This window comes from Manis javanica, chromosome 4, assembly GCF_040802235.1.
Source record: "Manis javanica isolate MJ-LG chromosome 4, MJ_LKY, whole genome shotgun sequence".
Lineage (NCBI taxonomy): Eukaryota > Metazoa > Chordata > Mammalia > Pholidota > Manidae > Manis > Manis javanica.
The window spans coordinates 172,050,202-172,071,654 of NC_133159.1; the positions used below are offsets into that span (position 1 = coordinate 172,050,202).

A 21,453-nucleotide genomic window follows, 5' to 3' on the forward strand; every position below is an offset into this window, starting at 1 on the left:
TAAGCCCCATCCGGGCGCAGTGATGTGGTCATCCACACACAGTGCCTTTTAAGACCCAGGCCTAAGGTCACCTCCCAGTAAAGGGTCCAACACCCCTGGTCAACTCAGCAATTTAGTTCAGTCCACAGTGCAAAATGGACTAAGTGAACTGTGCTAAAAAAACATTCCCAGCTCCCACACTGGGAGAGGAGACAGAATCTTAAACAGTTCGTTGCAACAGGATAGATGCTTCCACACAGACTTCCATGAAGGGGCTTCTCAGAGGTGGGGACATTAAGGGAACCACTCAGGGATGTTGAGACACCCAGAGAACAGCCACCATCACTGAGTCCCGAGGGATGGAGTGCCAGAGCCCTGGTGTAGGGGCTGTCATCTCAGAGGAGTGGATGCCAGGGAAATAAATACACCTGACCCTCCCTCCTCCTGGTACCTCCCATTGTTTAGCCCTGACCAGAGGGCAATAGAGCCAGGGTCATGCGGTCTGTTAGGGTCAGCCTCCTGGGGCACAGAGCTGCAGAGGAGGTGGGAGAGACTTGGGGGACGCAAACTGTGAAACAGCAGCAAAGTGGGTTAAATGGCCTTGTCAGCCTGGAAGCCCAAAGGGCAGTTCTCAGAGTTGATCCTGTGTCCCCAGGCACTTGGGACAGCTCTGTAACAGCACCTACCACACCTGCGCTGTCGTCTCCCTGCCTGGGACACAAAGCATGTCACATTCATCTCCCTTCCTGGGAGATGCCATACTTCAGTGCCATAGTCCACCCCATTTGCATTTCATGCACTGGTCTGAATTTGTTACTAGTGTGTATTATGTTTGCAATTCAAAATAATCATATAGAGAAAAAACAGCTTGGATGCATGACTGTTTCTTTCTGGCTAGAGAGACAATAGCTCACAAAGCATATTCTAGTAGAGAAACCAGAAGGCTTTATTTTCCATGCAATGAACACACCAGGCCAGTTGGACAAAATCTCTCTGTGCATCCCTTGGTCAGCTCTAATTCAGCAATAAAGGAAAGTGTGGGTGGAGCACACCCACCCTTCTCCCTGGGCTTCCACCTACTCCATAAAGAAGCTATTTAAACCTCCGGAAGCTGACCACACCTGATGGCTGTTTGATGAGGAGTTGGGGGAGATTCTCTGGGAGATTTTCTGCCTCTTCCTTACCCAGGGATTGCTCAGGAATTATTCTGGCCCAGTGGGGGCCACCAGCTACACCACAAAGTACAATCCTATAAAAAAATCCTTATCTTTTTATCCTAAATTAAATTGTTTGGATGCATCCAGAGATGGTATTTTTCACAAGAATTGCCAGAGGTAAACATAGGTAAACAGCATATAGGCACATCTTGTCCCCACCCTCCTCCCAAGTCCATGGGGTACATGTCTATCTGTGGACCAGGTCAGATTGGAACTGCTGAATGGCATCTGCTACTTTTCTGTTAAGAGTGTTATTATTTTTCATTATAGAACGTTTGCAGCTACGGAGCTGTGAAAAAAAAAATGGCATTTTGAAAAAAGGCATTTTTACAACTTCAAATAGGCTTTGGTTTTAAGACTGTGCTGGGGTTGCGGGAAAGTGCAAAGGCCTCAAGGCACAAGGTGTGTGTTCTGGTGCCTGCTCTGCCTCTGACAGGACGTGTGACTATTTTTAACAGCTTTATTGAGGTATAACTGACCTACACTAAAGGGCACGCATTTAAAGTGTACAATTTAATGAGTGTTGAGATATATATATATATATACACACTCATGAAACCACAGCCACTCTCACTTCAGGGAACATACTGTTACCCCCAAAAGTTTCTCTGTGCTCTTTGTGGTCCCCCGCTGCTGTCCCCGGGCAGCCACTGATCCACTTGCTGTCACTATGGATTAGTTGGAGCAGTGACTTTGATGAAGTTACCTAACCTCTCTGATCCTCTAGTTTCTTACTAGTAATAGGAAACTATCAGCCTTGGTGAATTCAAAAGTCCCCACCTATGTAAAATAATAAGACTACAGTATTCTAAGTGGAATAAAAAGCTCCATCAGCCCAAAGCTTGGCAGAGTGGTATTTAGGGCTTTCTACAGAGCAATGCCCCAAAATGGGATTCAACTTGACAGACATCCAAAGGAGCTGAATGTTCCCATGGACATACCTCAACCATTCCTGCCACAAGTGATGGGTGGGTGTGAGGGGCAAAAAGGACCCACTTCAGGAGAAGACAGCCCAGGAAAATGGACTAGTTGGCTCATCCTATTTGTATTAGTCTTGCTGAATTCCCCTTCTTGTCAAACATGTCCATCCTGCCAAGGATGCTTAAACCAGATGCACACCAGCTGAGGGTCCTCCCTGATGCCCAGAAGCCCCGCCTGCCTCAGAAGGAAGGCTTGGGCCCCAGACTCCCTGCCCCGCCTCCTGCCTCCAGAAGCCCTCCACTGCCTCTGTGAAGAGCCCAGAGGGCAACAGAGAGCCAGTGCCTTTTGTAAAGCGTTCCCAAGCAAGGGATTTTCCAAAGTTCAGGCCCCTTCTGCTTCTTCCCTTGGTTTCCCCAGGAACAGCAATGTCTGGAAATGTACAGGACATGATGCAAAGAAAGTTAAAACACCAATCCATGCAGGAATTCTTTTGAACATAACTTCCACTTTACTGAGATGCTGCTTTGAAAGATCTATTCTATCCATGTTCATTGCTCATTTCTCTTTGCTCCCCATGTGTGGATCTAATTTTGCTTTCCCTCTTCTCTATCTCTGCCCATGATAGATCTAGATGATTGATGGATGGATGGATGGATAGATAGATGATGATAGATAGATAGATAGATAGATAGATAGATAGATAGAGACATAGATAGATAGAGACATAGATGGAGAGATGTCTGGTTATATCACCTGTACCTTGGAAAGTTGTTCTGCTCTGTCTCTTTCTCTCTCTGGTGGACAGCCCTTTGGGGTTCAAAATTCAATCCACTTTACAGATTTCAAATTTGGTGCTTTGAAAAATACATAAAACTTTAGGGGAGGATGGAATAAGGAGTGACTGCTAATGAGTATGGAGTTTTTTCTTGGGGTAATGAAAATTATCTGAAATTAGCAGTGATGGTTGCACAACCTGATGAATATATTAAATCCACTGAATTGTACACTTTCAAGGATGAAGTTTATGGCATGTGAATGATACCCCGATATTTTAAGTGCAAACTCAATTAATTTTCCCAAGGTATTGAAATTATAACACCCCACCCTTTCTCAAAAATCTTCAGTGGCTCTTGATCACCTCCCTGATAAAGTTCATTCTTCCATAGTCCAACCCAATCTGATCCTCCAGCCATTGTGTCACCACTCCTCAATATGAAATCTCTTCTAGCCAGGCCTGAAATCTGCTTTTTCTCTAGCATGTGTGGATTTTCTCACCTTCAGGCCTTTTCTCTTGCCACTTGTTCTGCTGATGATCTCCTTGTCCATTTTTTTGACAAATGAAATCCTGTCTCTGCTGATCCTGCTTCAGAACCCAGGTCAAATGACTCTGGGGAGATGGCTCCCTCCCCTTCACTCCCTTGGCATTGAGTTTGTGCCACACATATGGAATTTTCCATACATGACTTTGTGTTGTAGATAGTTGTTGCATCTCTTAACATCCCCTCCTACTGGATGAGTTTTACCCAGAGGTAAGGGCAGCCAGTGGCTTATAAACAGGAGTTCCTGGGTTTTATTTCGGTTTTGATTTTGGTAGATCTGATCTGTGGTGTTGCCAATTTCTGTGGTGTAAACATTCCTACTAATGTGACATTACCAACCAGAGAGTCACTGGATGGAAGCTGAATGTCCTTCTGTATCTGTTAGATTCACGTTGCAGCAACAAAGATTGCTAAGGATTAGCAAAACCTGAACTGAGACATAGTTACATAAAGAACAATTAGAACTCAACAGAAAAACTTCATAGCAACTAGAACTGTGCCATAAACTAAATAGTTTATCGTGAGTCAGGGAACTGGGTGTCAATGGAGTCTTCATAGCTTAACTGGCCATAGTGTCAGATGTCACAGGTGAGATTACCCTACACTCAGGGGTAAATTAAATGCTCCTGTTCATCTCTTCCAACTCTAAGAATCTTTGAGTTCCAGGTTGTGTGGCTTCCAGAGAGCCTCACATGGCAGAGGGATGGGAGCTAATACCACTCACCCAGTAGCACCCTCCAAGCCTAGGCAACCACCCACTAGGGTTTCCTGGATGACCTTCCCCCTCGGTGCACCTACTGAAGCCTGCCCCCTTAACCCCTCTCCATTTTGCATTGTATATGTGCATTTTTGTACATGAATACGGGGTGCATAGGGTGGTATCTGATATCTTGAGCATAGATTTAATCTCTCTGCAGGTGATGGTCATTCTCCTGCTAATCCCCAAGGGAAGAGATGGATTCTAAGTAAGCAGTAATTCAGGAAGTCAGCCTTAGGTACCAGTCCATTGCTGGAATTCATCTGTTCACTACATGAGAGCAAGTCAAGGGACAGGAAGAAATGGAGTCTGGAATCCCCAGGGGTCAAGTCATTTTTGGTAAGAAAATCATTCTAGCTTCATGTTCTCTCTGTTTCCCTTTTGTTTACCCTTTAGGATTTATTTTATTTTTATTAATTGTTCCAACTTTCTCTGCTCTATTAAAGAGTATTCAGTTTTGTTCAACAAACCTTTATTAGGTACCGTTTCTGGGCTGAGAACTGTGTTAAGCCCCTGTAGGGGCCAAGAGCAGGTTGCTCCAAAATGTGCCACTTCAGGATAGTGATTACTTTAAATTAAAACCACTGGAGAAACTGCCAGTGCAGAAGGGCTACTCTTACCCTCCTCTGCCCCACCTGAAACCAGGAACTAGATCTCCCATGGGAAAGGTACCCTCACTGCTCCTGGAGGGTAGGAAGAAGGTCCCCTTATCACCAGAGACAAGGAATTCAGAGCTGAGAAATCTGCATAAACAAATTTGTTAATTTTTTAAATCAATTTCCAGTCCAAATGCTATTCAGAATTCCTTACTAACTGAAGCTCCCAAACATAAGTTTTTTTGTCTTGTCAATTGCTCTCAAATGCATTATCTTCGTCCAAAATGTATAAAAACTCCCTGCCTTGGTCATATCTTTGAGTCTCAATTTCATTGTTGAGACTCCGTACGTTGGTAACTAAACTTTGGGTTTTTTCTCCTGTTAATCTGTCCCATGTTAATTTGATTCTTAGACCAGCTAAAAAAGAGCGTTGAAGGGTAAAGGAAAATTCTTCCTCCCCAACCTGCCTATGGTGTAAGGGTGGATAAGATAGGATCCTATCTTTAGGGTATTTCCAGTAGGAAAGAATGCTATAAAATATAATTCTGAGATAATGTAGTACGTGACCTTGGAGTATGTGGAAAGCAAAAAGAATAGAAAGGAAACAGGGTAAGAACTTGCTCAGAGGAGATGATAATGGTGTTATTATATATCTGCATCATTCTTTAGTGCTCAGTACAACCCTGTTGGGGGTGTATTAATATCCCCATTCAACAAATGAGTAAACCAAGACTCAGAGAGGATAAATAACAAGCTGAAGCTCCAGCACCTAGTGAGCAGCAGAGTCAGGATTGGAACAAGAGTAGCCTGTCCTCTGACTTCATAGCTTGCCTCCAGTCCAGGATGGAATATTCTGATTGGCCGGGCTTGGGTCACGTGCCATCCACGGAAGTAGATTGAGAGCTAGGTGGTTTCCCACAGAAAAATCATAGGTTAAAATCAGAAAAAAGAAAACTGGACCTTGGGCAAGAAAAATCAACAGTTGTCTATTGTGGAATCACTTCAGAGAGGCAGTTTTTCCTTTCTCTTGGATTACTTGGGATAAATTCTCTACAGATGGTATCTAAATTCATCAGAACATGAACATGTTAGATGTCTTTTGTCACAGAATGACAACTAGTTTTTCAACAGGATTGCATATTTACATTCTGTTTGCCCAGAATGAACAAATTTCACCACACCCTTATTTGTGTTGGATACTGTTACGTTTCTTTTCTTTCTTGTTACATAAATTAACTTAATATTATCTAGCAATGTTTCAAATGGTGGTGCTTCCACTGGTCTCTCAATTCCTTCAGTCTTCTGATGGCCGACTTTACTGTGACAGCAGACTTGGAGTTGCAGGTCCAGGTACCACCAGCTACTCTTTTCACGCAGGAACCACAAAGCCAGATTCCCACAGCTCATCTCTTCATCTTGGTTTTGCCACAAAGAAGCAAGTGTACGTGGCATGCTGGCTTACTTCAATGTCTTCACCATTTTTCTGAGGGAGGCACCACAAGTTCTCCAACCTTTTAGTACATTTAGCCACGTCGCCATCAACTAGGTACAAGCCGAGAGAGGCTATTATTATTTTTTCTAAACCTAGGCAATTCTAATTTTACTAGACTCTGTATTTATATTTGCATTATTTTCCCTTTCGCTTTTTAGAGCAGAAAATCCTAATAAGAGAGTGTATAAAAGTTGGTTAACATGAACCTCTGAATCAGCAGATGAGCTAGCTGGGGCCCTGGGGGCTGAAGGGAAGGACAGGTGTGTCCATTCATCCCTGCAGTGTTAGGGGACAGGGGGGCTGGGTCTGTGAGAAGAGACAAGAGCAGCAGGTCCAGCCTCAACCTGGGGTTCAAGTTCAAAACGTACTTCAAATGTAAAACCCTTATTATTTTTTTAATTACGTAGGATCATTTCAGCTGTGTTGTTGCATGAAAGTTAGCCTTCACGTCAATATGTGAGTGTAGACTAGAACTCTTGAGAAGTTTTGGGGTGCCCTATTGTGTTCTTGTATCTACATTTTTCTAAATCGTGATAAGGGCAATTTCTTATTTTGCCCTAGTGCTGCCAGGTACACACAGGTGTAAAAGGGTAGGAAAGCATCCCGGAGACGCTGCTAGGCCCTCTACTCCTACGGGCCCCGCGACCCACTTTACTTCCCCAGATAGAGTCGCGAAGCACCCGAACCATAGAGGTGCAGAGCCCTGCCAATTCCCAGAGAGGAAACGCAGGCTCCCAGGCGGCGACTTCCGCTGGTGGTCCACTTCCGGCCCCGCCCCAGCCGGAGCGCGGCCGGCGTCGGGTTACTACCTGCATCTGTCGCCTCTTTCTGGGGCTTCTTGGGAGGCGAGGCAGGTGGACGCGATGCCCGGACGCCCGGCCCGGGGCCGCGGAGTTGGGGGGCGAGGAGGCAGGCCTCACGGAGGGGCGCCATGAAGGCGTGGCTCCGGGGTTCTGTTTCCCTGGAGTGATAACTAACTGAGGCCAGTTGTGGCCCCTAGAAAATAATGGTGACATCCCAATTTAAAAATACATAATTTAGGGCCCACTTTCGTGTATCTGAGGCAACAGCTTGCTCGTTTGAATAATAGTCAAGTAACTATAACACAAATGAACCTTAGTATTTTATTATGGCAAGATATAAGAGAGTGGAGTTAGGCCACTGAGGGGGAACGATGGCCCTAAAGAAGATTGGGGTGAAAGGGGAACATGCAGAGTGGAGTCTGAAGGGAGGGGAGGTTCCGGGGTGGAAGAGGCCGAAATGCCCTTCCTGTGGGAGAGGAGGGTGAAGGCTTAGTATCAAGTTCTGCCAAGAAGAAATGGCAACTCAGGATTTTAGGTGATTCTCATTATCCTGGCCTGGGTTCGTTGTCTTCCAGGGCAGTCACCAGCACAGGCACAAACTGCCAAAACTTTTAATTCAGCTGTCCTCAATTCTAAAGTGACGATAATGCCTGCCATCCTGTCCTACTGTGTGGAATTGTACAGTGGTATATATTCTTTTGTGAAACGGATTTACCTTCTATGACACAATTTATGTGACTGTCAGGGAATATTTCATATAAAGAAGCTTTAACCATAATGTGTTACTGCCCAAAATAAAAGATGGGCAAATACACTGAGGATTTGAACTCTCGTCTCTTAGCACGGGTAATCAAATATTAAATTGTACTGAGGAGCCCTGTAGTAATGGACCTCACTTTATATCTTTATATAGCCTGGTGTTTCTCAAGCTTATGACCACAGAAACTTTAGAGTAACACCCTATTAATATCTCCAACTGGGTTTTTCCCAGAAAAGATTTGGGAAATGTTGACCTAAAGAAATGATTCACCTGGGCACAGACCTGCTCAAAAGCTATTTCAGAGCTACTTTTTTGAAAATTATCTGACTGGACTCCAGTAAGCATATTTTCAGTTTTGCAAATGTTAAAATGGTCTATAATTAATGAAGCATTACAAGCCATATAACATTTAGAAAAAGAAGTGAATCCTCTTTGCCTTTCCTCCTACATATGTGATGGACAGTGGATAACATCTCAGTATCATTGAGCAGATACCAATATATAATTATAATGGGAAGAATTGTTCCAAGTGAAAATTCTACAATTCAGGGTTTCTTAATGACAAATCCAGGGAAGTTTTGTTCATGCACTTCTAGAGTGATCTACTTGAATATGATAATTAATGTTTTCTCCTATAAGTAGAATGTAGCTAAAAGCCATTTAAATATGTTGTGTGTATGCATTAGGTGACATTCACTGGGAACTTCCCCTAACATTACAGAATAAAATTTAGAACAAGGAGTGTCTTGAACTTCATTCAAGATTACTTAGTTACTAAAGTAACAAGAGAAACTCTTAATGAGGTACTTCTACATGTTTGGCACAAACCTCTGTCAAGGAACATTTTGAAGTGATTTACTAGTATGTTCATAAGCTTGCAGTGTCAAGCAACATCTGCCAAAGAATGACAGCAACAACACATTGGAGGGCCTTGCTCCCGTGCCTGGTCCTCCAATCTGTAGGGCCAGAAACCTTGCCTCATTGGTTTGCACAGTGGTAAGTAGGTTCCATAAGACACACTAATGCTAATAAAACTCAAAAGGGACCGATGTATAAACCAAGAGCATGAGTTCATCCCGTTCTAGTGAAAAATATATCAGCTGGATCATTTTACTTGCCAATAGTGTGTTCCTTGTTGAAGAAAGATCTACATGGGAGTCCAGATTTATATATATATATGATATATTACATCAGAGGCACAGGGCATGGGATCAGAAGGAGAGTGATATCCAAGCTTAATGGCATCAGGTGCCTTCACTCTATGGATGTACCTATCAGGTGGGCTAGATACTCATTCTCATGGAGGAAAAGCACTCACTCATGGTGTTAGAAGCGAGCTAAGTCATTTTGTCTCTTTGAACATCCCTTTCAGAGGTGCTTCCACAAGCTAGAGCATCATGCAATTGACTTGATTTAAGCTTTTCTGTTTTCAGGCCCTATCCAGCTGTGCCTCCTTGAAGTTGCAACAAGGTCACCAAGTTTGGATTTGGGGTTTCCACAGTCTCTTGGGTCCTTTCTATTGATGACTGATTTCATTCTATATATATTTGGTCTCTTTCTAAATGGAAAAACTTGGGTTCTATTGTTTGAAACCTCAGGAGCTTCCCCAGTAAAATCTGAAACTGGCCCCTGTAGGCAGAAGGCAAAGAAAATGAAGAAGCAGAAAACTCCAGCTTAATAGGCGGTAGGTTTAATAAGTAAGGGATCTTACAGACGAGGCTTGTCGTAGGCAGCTGCAATACCAGGAAATTGCACCCACCCACCAGAATCTTAAAGTTTATAGAGAGGCCTTAATGGGGTTCAGTCACACATACCACCGAGGTCTCAACACCACATTGCTCTCTCCAGGCTGTGTCCTTGAAAATGGCTCCCATTATGGAAACGGTGGGCAGAATATACACCAAAGACAAGGAGCAGGTGAGGAGCCTCTGATTGCCCAGGTCCTGCTCGATGGTGAACTGGTGCTCATGTCCTCTCAATAACCTCCAACACCGATTTACCCCACGAAGAACCAGGACCTGTATTCATGTATTTAATAATCTCCTTTCCTCTGTGACACTGTACTTGAACATCTAATATCTAATAAATAAACTGAATCTGTGACTTAAGAATATTCCCCCCCCCACACACACACACAAAAGCCAATCCTAGATGGCTTCACCAGCTAATTCTTGCAAATATTTAAATAACATCACTCTTACACAAACTCTTCAGGGAACAGAAAAACAGAAACTCTTTGTATGTGGCCAACAGAACCTTGATAGAACATTAGACTAGGACATTACAAAAAGGAAAAATTACTGCCTAGTCTTTCACATTGTGGTATAATAAAATCTAAATATTTGGCCTTTGCCCAGGTTCCTGACGCACAGTTCCAAACCCCGTGGAGTCTCAGGAGCGATGAGTGTCCCTCGTATGCTGAGATGACTGGTGGCTGCTCACCAGAAACGGGCATGACTGGAAGGGTGGAACTTTCAGCCTCATCCCCTAACCTGTAGGGAGGGGAGAGGGACTGGAGATTGACGGGGCCAATGATGTAATCATCCATGCCTACAGAGTGAAGCCCTATAAAAACCCCTAAATGAGAGTGTCAGGGTTGGTGAACATGTCACAGTGCCAGGAAGGTGGTCTCCCTGGAGAGGGCGCAGAAGCTCCAAGCACACCCACACCCTGTACCTTGCCCTGGGCGTCTCTTCCATTTGCTTATTACTAAATTCTATCCATTATAATGAATTGGCAATATTTAAGTGAAGTGCTTTCCTGAGTTCTATATATCATTCTGGTGAATTATTGAACCTTGGGGTTAGGGGGTGCTGTGGAAGCCCCTGATTAACAGGCAGTCATCAGAAGTACTGGTGGTGGCATCTGAAGAGGACATGGTCTTGTGGGACTGAGCCCTTAAACCTCTGGAGTCTGATGTCAACTCCAAGTAGTCAGTGTCAGAATTGAATTGAATTGTTGGACACCCAGTTGGTGTCAGAGAATTGGAGGAGGAGGGGACTTTACTTGTGAATATATATAGATGCAAAACCCTAAATAAAATATTAGCAAATAAAATCAGGCATCCAACCAGGGTTTATTCCAGGAATGCGAGGGTGATTCAATATTCCAAAATCAATCAAGATAATTCATCACATTAGTAGAAAAAAAATCGTTAAACCATCTCAGTAGACAAATAAAAATGATGACCTCAAGGAAAGCAGTTTCAAGAAGTGACACTGGATTCATCTTGCCTCCCTCTTGCCCCCTGGGTTCTCTCCCTCCAGTTTGGGTTAATTTGTAGAAAATGGTAGTTTGTTTCAGACCTGGCCTGAGCCATAGGCTATTTCACCTGTTATGTTGCAAGGGCCCTTGATTCTGTAATCACAGGAGCCTCTGGCTCCGCATTTTGACCCATCTCTGGTTCTGCATGTCTTTTCCTGATGCTTCAATTGGAAGAAAAACCAGAAGGAAGCTGGTAAAAAGGTACTATTGAGCAATCAGTTACTGCACCAGGTCTCCGGTAGGTACTAGAAGAACAAATATGAACCAACATCCTGTCAAACTAAGCGACTTCATCAAAGGTTCCACTGCAGATCAATGGCAGGGCTGAGATGTGACTCTAGTCGGTCTGGTTCCAGAATTCATACCCTTAATCATTCTGTCACTAACTCTACCTGTACATAAACCAATCTCTAAGTATCTAAGTATCAAATAGACATAAGATTCATGTGCCAGGAAAGCACAGAGGGAAGAGATTAGTTCTGACAGGGGTAGGCTGGTTCTGGAAGGCTTTTAAAGATCCTTCTTTAAACTGGGACTTAAAAGATGAAGATTTTAACTGACAAAAAGGGAGAGTGTATTAGGAAACACTGAGTTAATGCCGCAGCAGCAAAGGTTTCACACAACAAAGACTGATTAGCGATATAAATTCATGTGGGGCAATATCCAGGACTCCCTCAGTGTCCTGACCCAGGGATCCCAGCTGCTACCACCCATGGCCTCTCATCCCATCACATGCTTTCAGAGTCTCTATGCAGGGGAAGAGACAAAAATACAGAGAATTTCAGTCTCAGTCCAATGCTTTCAGCCTGGAAGCTACAGTTATCCCTTCTACTGGTGGCCCATGGGTTCTAAGAGAGCACTGGACTATTTGGTGAGTATTTATTGCCTCTGCCACAGAGAAAGGGGCATTCCAGACAGGAGCTAACATGCAAAAGTGTAAAAGGATAAAAATGCACAGTATGTGTGGAGAAGAGCAAATAGATCTAGGACCCAAGAGGCCTTGAAAGCCATTTCATATGTGTATTAGTCTGCTTGGGCTGACAACAAAAAAACACAGGCTGAGTGGCTTAAAGGGAAACTTATTTTCTCACAGTCTAAGGGCTAGAAAGTCCAAGATCAAGGTGCAAGCAGAGCTGTGTTCTTCTGAGGCCCCTCTCCTTGGCTTGCAGATGGCTGTACCTCTGGGTAGAGCTCCCGGTGTCCCTCCGTGTGCCCTAAACTCTTCTTATAAAGACACCAGTCAAATTGGATTAGAGCCCATGTTAGCCTTATTTTAATTTATCACTTTTTTAAAGGCTTTATCTCTGTTATATACACTCAATGTTTATGTCCCCCCAAAATTCATGTTGAAGCCTTAATCTGCAGTGTGACTATATTTGGAGATGGGGCCTCTAAGGAAGTAATTAAGGTTAAATGAGGTCTTACAGATCTGATAAAATTGGTGCTTATAAGAAGAGACACCAGAGAGCCTGCTCTCACCTCCTCTTTCTGCACATGCGCAAGAAGGTCATGTGAGGACCCTGCGGGATGGACAGTGGGCACCCCACCCAGAGGGACAGCCATCTGCAAGCCAAGGAGAGAGGCCTCAGAGGAACGCAGCCCTGCTGGTACCTTGATCTTGGACTTTCCAGCTTCCAGAACCGTGAGAAAACAAATTTCTGCTGTTTTAGCAATGCAGCCTATGGCATTTTCTTATGGTGTCCCAAGAAGACCAAGACAGTCTCCAAATACAACATATTCTAGGGTACAGGTAGTTAGGGCTCTGACATATGATGTGAGGGGGACTCGATTCAACCCATAATGAATGGCAACTGGAAGCTCTCAGAGAGGGGCATCCAGCGGGCCTTGTTTTATTGATGGTACCAAAAAGAATGGCAGGCAGAGACGGGAGCCTGGTAAGCTGGTGACAGTGACAATCGGGCAGCAGCAGTGAGGACCAGAAAACGGGGACTAGAGGCAGTGTAGATGGGGACTCTTGTCCTTGGTGACCAGATAGGGTTTGGTGAGGGAAAGAGAACAGGACTCCAAGGTTTCTAGCCTCCCTGCCAAGCAGACAGTGGCATCAGTATCGCAACAGGAGACGCAGAAGGAGCAGCCTGCTTTGGCAGAGAAAGACTTCAGTTTGGGCCATGCCGCTGGAACATGGAAGAAATGTCTAGGAGACCACTGGAAATCCAGCCTCCTGTTCCAGTGAGTGAGGAAGGGTATCCCAGGATGAGGGGGCAGCATAAGCAAGGGATGGAGGCAAGAAACCCCAGGTATGTGCGGACAACTGCAGGCACTGTCAACAGGCCACTTCCGCTGCCTGCTCCGCTCCCCCTGGGGACCTGTCAAATGCAACCAACATCCCAAATCCTGCCAGCCAAGTCAAGAGCCATCCCAACGGATTGCTCCTAGCAGTAGCTACTTTCCTGCAATTCATCATAATTCTCTGTAACCGTGTGTGAGCGCTCAGTTCACAGAGCCCTTTCATATGCATGAATATACCTGTGGTCTTAATGCCACTACTGGTTTTCCCATCTGTCTCTTCTCTATGTCAGCTGTGTGACCCTGGGCCAGTCATTTAACCTCTCTGAACCTCAGTATTTTCATTTATTGAGGGGCGGGGGGTGGGGGAATGTAATATGTGCTCCATATATTTTGGGTGTAGTTATAAGGATTAAATGGAAACACTGAGTGTGAAACATTTACAGAATCTCTAAGGCCCTATAGGAATGGTGACAGCTAAGGTGAGAGTGGTAGACGTAGAAGTTATCATCACAATATACCCTTTCAGACCAGTCAATAAAGCCACATGAGAAAAACTCAGCTAGACGACCCGATCCAAAGAGAGAGATTTAATCAAATGCTTCTTATGGATCCAGTCCTATGATCGCTACAAATAAACAGCATCATCTTTGTCCCCTGGGAGCTGGGCTGGCAAAGCATGGAGATGGATTAATACACAGCACAGGATAAAGTGTGCCCACGTGGGTCATTCAGATCCGAACTACACAAGAGCTCAAAGGGAGCAAAGATGGAGACGGAGGAAGTGGACTTTGAGGGGAGCCCATGATGTGGCCAGGCAGAGAGGAGGGAGGGGTACACTGACCTGCCTGCATTGGAGGGAAAGCAGGAGAGCCCTGAACTGGAAGAATCCTACCTGCCACTCCCTCTCAGACAGCCTGGTCCTAAAGCTGGAAGGCTCCCACCTTCCCAAGGAGGGAAGGAGTGTGAGACAGTGCCCTTGGTCAAGTCTGGGGGCTGAGATTTCCTATCTCAGTCTGGTGCTAACCCAGCATTTGCAGCTGAATCGCCACCTCAAGAAACAACCAGGATCAGAAGCAAGGTCAAGGCCACTCTGGGCACAGCGCCAGCCACTCAGCCAGCCAGGGAGACTGGCAGGGGCCCAGGCGGCGCCCGTGGCTCCTAGTGCAAGACAGACGACATGCTTCATCTGCACAGACACTTTCTTGGCTCACAGAATTGTTCTGGAACAGAAACTCTTCATTTCAGCTCCATTTGGGGCTGCAGTCCTTGGCCTTCAGTAATGTCGGGGCCTGGCAGCATCTCAGGTCACTGGGTGAGCCAAGCGGCCTGCAGCAATAAGAGGAGCAAAGAGATGTCCCCAGCGGGGTGTTGGAGGGGGCAGGAAGGTGGTCCCACTTCTCAGGGACACAGCCAGGGGAACCCAGGCTACCAAGGTCATTCCTGGCAGCAGCCACTGTCCCTTCTTTGACAACACATACACACACCCTGTTATGCTAATTTCTAATGACAGGTCTTAAAACTCCTTTCACTCGTAACTTTTCAGGTTATAAGTAACTTTTACAGAAGATCCTATACTTTACTGGATGAAACGACTATCTTCTTGGTAGAGAGTCAAGGGAGCTAAACAGTGGGTGGAGGATCTCACTGCTTTGCCAATTAGACACTTAACCTTCTCTGATAAAATATCAGCAGGTTCATTCCTTCCCTGTGAGTGAAAAATATATTTATATTAATCTATGAAGAATTTGAAGCTAATCTTTAGAAGAGAGCAAGAAGAACTATTTTTAAAAAACACAAAAAAGAGAAGCAGATTTCTTTCCAGCAGGGAGGCCCCACTTTGTACAAAAGGTTTTGCTGAGAGGGGGTGAACATGTGTGTGACCCATATGTTTTTAAGGGGTTGCTATGGTCTGAATGTGTCCCCCCAAAATCCACGTGTTGAAACTGTTAAAATAAAAAACAGATCAGCCTTGAAAATTTCCTGAGTTGACAAAAACAGTTTAGTCATACAAATGGTGCTTAATTTGGCAGACTTTAGCTAACATGACCTGGGTCCCTTCTTGCTTATGTCTCTGGAAATCATAAGCAAAACCCAAATGTTTCCCATGATTGATATAAAGTAACCACTGACCAATTCCCTAGCACTGAAGAAAATTCGACTATTGTAACCAATATTGTAATATTGTAACCAATCACTGTTAAAATAAATACTCACTGCCTTCTTACTCTGTAAGCTACTTTATAATAATACATCCCTGAGTTTCATTCCACATTTTGGTCTGAATGCTCCAGTTTGCAAATTGTCTTTTTGGTGTGTGCACAATAAATTTTCACTAATGACTATGTCTGTGATTCACTGGTTTTACTTTTTTCACTCCTGAACTAATCCCCAAGGTGCTGGTCTCAGGACATGGGGCCTCTGCGAGGTGCTTAGGGAGGGTGTCTCGAGAATGGGATTAGCACCCTGACAAAATTGCTGCCTGGCCCCTTCCATCGTGTGAGGGCCCAGCAAGCCATCTGCGACGGGAACGATGGCCCTCCCCAGAACCCACCCATCCTGGCACTCTGATCTCAGACTTCCTGCCTGCTGGACTGTGGGAAATGAATTTCTGTTGTTTATAAGCCCTCCAGTTCTTGGCATTTTGTTACAACAGCCTGAGCGGACTAAGACAGGAATCTTCCCTTTAGGGTACAGAATAATTTTCCTCTGACCTTTTCCCATGTAAATTCGCATAAGTGATTCCCTTAAAACAATTATAATAGATATGAAATGCAAAAAATTCGACTGACTCCTAGAGCATCGGGTTGATGACCTTGGCCATCTCCTTGTCTTCAAGAGAACCCTGCCACCAACAGCAAAAAGTCTCCCTCGATCTTAAGGCTCTCCAGAAAGAGTGCTGTGGCTCCTGGGGCCTTTCTCCAGCCCCCGCCCCCACCTCTGTGTCCTGTGCACATCCCTCCCGAGGTTTCTCATTTCATCAGACACGGTGAAGACCCCCGGACCCTTCCCCACACTGCCACCCCCAGCCCCCTCCCACACACACACGCACACAGCTGACCAGACCACAGCTTCCCAGCTCTCAGAATCCTGAATTCCCCACAGCGATTTCCTGAGGCCACAAACAAATGCTGTAAGAAAGAGGTCATCAGTGGCCTGCTGACCTCACAGCAGGCCTGGCCTTTCCCTCTCAGATTCCAGCTGACTGAGGTATAACAACAAGCATTTCAAAGAATCCAGACTAAGCATCACTAAACGTATCAGAAAGTATTGGCTTTGTATCCTGTCCCTGGTGCTCACGTGAAGTAGTTCACTCCTCCGTAAGGCCTCTGGGTGTGCAGCGTTCCTATCAAACCGGAGAGGGCTCCCTGTGCTGTGTGAAGATGTAATAGTGACCCGAACTGCTGGGCTCTCCTTCCTAGTAGGGGCGCCCATCCCAGCCACAGCGCTGCCATTCACTGTCCAAATGCCCATGTCCCATGTGCCCTCTTAGCTGTGTCTAGCCTCAAAATTCCCTTGTTTTTGTTTAATTCTCAATAACTGCTGAAAACCATTCTCAAGTCATCCAGAACCTCCCTCCAGAAACAGAATTGAATATTGGCCATCATCATCTTGTTCTGACCAACAATGGCACACAGTAGATCCACAGCCAAATGCAAGTCCCTCCCCGTGTGCCAGCCTTCTCCTCGCACGCCACCTGCCTCAAGACCACACTCACATCCTTCAGGACCCAGCTAAACCACCACTGAACCTTTCAGAATCCTTTCATGACAGTCCACCCAGGACAAAGTGAATGTCCCCACACGCAGGCTCTTCCTCTACCCTGCAGGTGTCCGTTGTGACATGCCACTGGGTTGGTGTATGTGGTTGTCACCTCCTACTAGACAAGAAGCCACTTGAGCACAAGCACTGTGTCTCCAATGTCTTTATTATCCCAGCACCAACAATGTCTGGCACATAGTAGGTGCTCCATAAATGTCTGTTACATGGAGGATGTATACACGATACAAACAAATCTAAAGCCACCCAACCTTCATTAAGATCCCTAGTCCTTACAGTCCTTATTCAGGCCCAGCTGTTTCCCAAAGTGGAAAAGGAGAGCATTTCAGAGGGCTTAGCCCTAGAAGGTCAGGGTTGCCAGAACACAGGAGATCATAACACAGAACTGGGAGAGAGCCCCGTGGGTGCCAGTGGCCCCAGCAGGCTGCCTAGCCAGGCCACTCAGTCCACTCTGCGTCATCAGCTAACTGCCCCTAGGCAAAGCTTCTGAACTGTGGACTTCCCACTTCTTTCCACGTCTTAAACAAGGACCTCTCCCTGGTGGGGTGCCAGTCACCAGGCCTTGCAACAGAAACTAGAGGCAGTGGTAGTGTGGCTGGTGGGCCTGTCCACCCAGGGTTGCACCAGGCCTGAGATGGGGGCATAGGAGCCACAGGAGAAAGAAGGGCCCTCTGCCCATCACCATCACCTTCCTACCCAGCCCTATGACAAGCCTGTCCTATCCCAGGCAGCTGAAGCAGTGGGTGCAGGCGGACCCTGAGTGAATTCTCTTTGCTCAGGGAGAAGCAGACATCCCATTCTTCCTCTCACTCATATCAGAGTGATCCTTAGAACTTGAATCTGACCACCTGTTCTATATTCCTCAGTGTCTTCTTTTGGGAAAAACTGGACCACTTTTGAAAGGCACAGGAGATCTTTCTGAGCCATCCTAGCTTTCCTGTCTGGCCTCACACGTGTATAATAAGCTCAGCAATGGCGAACAACCTACCCAAACACAGATGCTGGCACACACCACTCGCTGCCTTGGCACATTCCCATCCCGCGGCGGGGGTCTTCTTTCTGCCCTTTCTCAGCCCAGGAGAAGCCCCCGCAGTCTTAGCTCCAAGGCCCTCTCCTCCCAGGGTGCCTCTCCTTGCTCCTCACCAGGATCGGAAGCTCTCCCACTGCACGCTGTACTGCATGTCCCTACCGCCGCAGGGAGACCAGCTTCACTCTATTGCCTTACCTGTGAAATGGGGATAATAATCCAGCCCACCTCGGTGATGGTGGGAGGGCTGACCTCACGAAGCTGAGGCAGGTGGTTGGGGAAGTGCGCCAGGACGAAGGGAGAGCGATACAGAATGCATTCACACGCAGGTGACCTCCGTGGGTCACTGGAGTTACTGGGAGCCCCTGGGAGAAAGTGCAGACATCCTCAGAACAGTCAGGCCCACGTGGGGAGGACGCTCTTGGTAACTTTCAGCCCAAGCAGTGCTCAGTTTTCAGGATCAACAGGCAGCTTTGAAACCTAAACAGATATTGTTATTACAATACAATACATACCAGTCATTCAAGACCTAAGTGATGCCCCCACTGCTCGCACGCGCTCCCAGATCCCCGACATCTCCGCGGACATTTCCCAGAGTTGGGGCCCGGCGCCCCCCTGTAGGGCCCAGCTCACCGGACCTCCCTTCCCTTCTGGAGAAATGCCATTCTCGGCCTGTACTGTTGGCCTTGGTGTCGGATTGTCATCTTGAACCCTGCGCGAACTAGAACCAGAACAGAAACGGGAGACAGAAGGGGAAGCCCGAGCGGCGGAGCCCGCGCCCCGCACGCTGCCCGGCATCTCCGCGCAGGTGGGGACCCCGGGGCGGGAGGGGCGGCAGCTGCTGCGGCGCCCCTCACTCGGTTCTGCATACGCCCCTGGGAAAGCAGCTGGAACGCGCGCCAGCCAATCAGCGGGCCGCGCCGCGGGCTCATTAGCATGCGCTGCGCTTGCGCCTACTTGCCGCCAGGGGGCGGTGTCGGGGCTCCGCCGGCACCCCGCGGAGCTTCAGGTGGGCCCTGTGCCCAGAACCCTCCACTGGACGGCTCTGGCTCAGAGAGCGAGGCTTGAACCGCAACATAAAAGCCTGGGGTGAAAATAGAATATCACGGGCTTTGGATCCCTGGCTAGCCTGCCAGCAAAACGCTGGATGACCTTTAGCAAGTTGCCTAAACTTTCTGAGGGCAAGTTTCCTCATCTAACAGGAGAAAAGCAAGTGAGTGGATGGGAAGTGATGCCCGTCTGCCCTGTGCTGTGAAGACGCAATGAATACCCGAGTTAACTGGCAGTGGAATGTAGATGGCAGTGAAGCACGCTGCTCACCTGCCAGGTGGGCTAGTTCTGAACCCAGAATTTGCCACTAGCTGTAGGATCTCAAAGGAGTTATAGAACCCTTCTGGGCTCCATTTTCCCCATCTGGTTAGTGAGGATATTGCACCCTCGTTGTGGTTTGTTGGGGTTTTGTTTTGGTTTTGGCTTTAAGATTTATTGAGCTAATGCATGTAAAAGCAGTGGTGAATGTGGAGTAAACCATAGTTTCTCTTATGTCTCTTGGTATCTCTTAAAATTACTATGCCTAGTGACTCTGTATATACATAGTCTGAAATATGTATCATCTCAATAATATGAGAACTCTTAGAGTAAATGGAGGTAAGAATATAGGCTCTGGAATCAGATTATTTGGGACAAAATCTCAACTCTGCTACTTACTAACTAGCTGTGTGACTTTGGGCTAGTTACTTAACCCCTCTGTGCTTTGGTTCCTGTAAAATGGGGATGGTGCAATGACCGCCTAGGTCATAGGGTTGTTAGGGGCAGCTACAGGGGTAAACAAATCAATAGAGACCAATTGTTGTTACTATTACTAATAGTAGTATCATTAAAAAGTGTAATAGCAAGAGCACAAAACTTGGAACGAAAATGGTCTCGTCTGGACAGTCAGTTCCTTCCCCTTGTTCTCAATTTCTTCATCCATAAAAGGAGGGACTAGAACTAGAACTCACCAGTCTCTGACAGGATGAGACCTCCCAGGTCTAATGCTCAGGATTCTCAGGATCAGGGACATACCACTTTTCATGCGTGAAGCTGGGTAGCCAATTGCAGTAGACAAGCTGCTGTCAGAGGGGAGCAGGTAGGTATTTGCCATGGGGTGTGCACAGCCAACTGCTCTTCAGACAATCTGCTTCCCATCCTCTTGGAAGAGCTGAGTTCCTTCCAAGCTACCCAGACATCTTAGCTCTGACTTCAAGTGCTGGAATAACTGTTTCAGAAATCAAGCTATGAAATCTGGTTGACTCAGAGGGAAATGACTTGGCAAAAAGCATGGGATGTAGCTTCCCGCCCCAGGACAGCTACTGCACAGTGTAGGATAGACACAGGAGACACTGCTCATTTCATCCAGGTTTTCAAATTTATTGAAATGGGTTAAGCAAAGTCATTTCAGAACTGTCTTAAATTTGTATGTGTCTGTGATTATTTCCAGTCTCCTATTTTGTTGACTCAGCTTTCTTCTCCCTTTTTTCCTTGATTAGGTTAGATCCTGATTTCTCGATTATAGTGAGAGGTTGGATGTGTGTGTGTGTTTATTTGAGAAGCAGGTTTATTTAGAAGTTAGAACTTTAAGGTCATCTAGTCATTGGCTATTTACATTATTTAACAGATTTGAGAGGGCTCCGTAAACTAGAGAAAAAAACTTAGGTTTATAGAGAGACAACCTGCGTCACTTAGCCCCCATTGTCCTGAGGTCATTCGTGGTGTCCTCCTGTACCCTCAGAATGGCTCTGTTTGAATGATAAATGACACGGTCATCCTGATCACATGCTAAGTTACTCCTCTACAATTATCTAATCAGGCCTCCCCATTTTCTAAATGAGGGGAATGTCCTGGGTAGTGGAGAGGGATTACAACTGGGACCAGAACACCTGGATTCTCATCCCAAATCTGATACTGAAGCAGGTAAAGCACTTCACCTCCCAAAGCCTCAATCCCTGGTCAGTATTGTTTAGCGTTTCCCAAAGTTGACTCTGCAAGGTATCTCTCAAGCATTAATGCACATATTAGTCCCCTGAAGAGCTTGGTAAAACACATTTTCTGATTCAGTAAGTTGCTCTGAAGCTAAGATTCTGCATTTCTAACAGACTCCCAGGTGATGCCCATGCTGACCTCAGTCTCAGTAGCAAAGATCTAAAAAGACTTGTTCCACAGTCTATAAATCAATGACTTTTATTTTTAAGTGAGGAGGGGATTATAGTGAAATGTATTAAGAAATCAATATTCTTAACACATTTAAAAGAG

General features: G+C 46.0%; 1 long non-coding RNA gene across 1 annotated transcript; it reads right to left on the minus strand.

Annotated features, from left to right (window-relative positions):
* Positions 1-10,901: 10,901 nt before the first annotated feature.
* Positions 10,902-19,059, minus strand: LOC108392408 (uncharacterized). The gene is made up of 3 exons (XR_001852000.3): positions 18,796-19,059; positions 18,361-18,642; positions 10,902-14,684 (listed from the first exon to the last, which is right to left on the minus strand). It is a non-coding gene; the product is annotated as an uncharacterized lncRNA (long non-coding RNA).
* Positions 19,060-21,453: the final 2,394 nt, after the last annotated feature.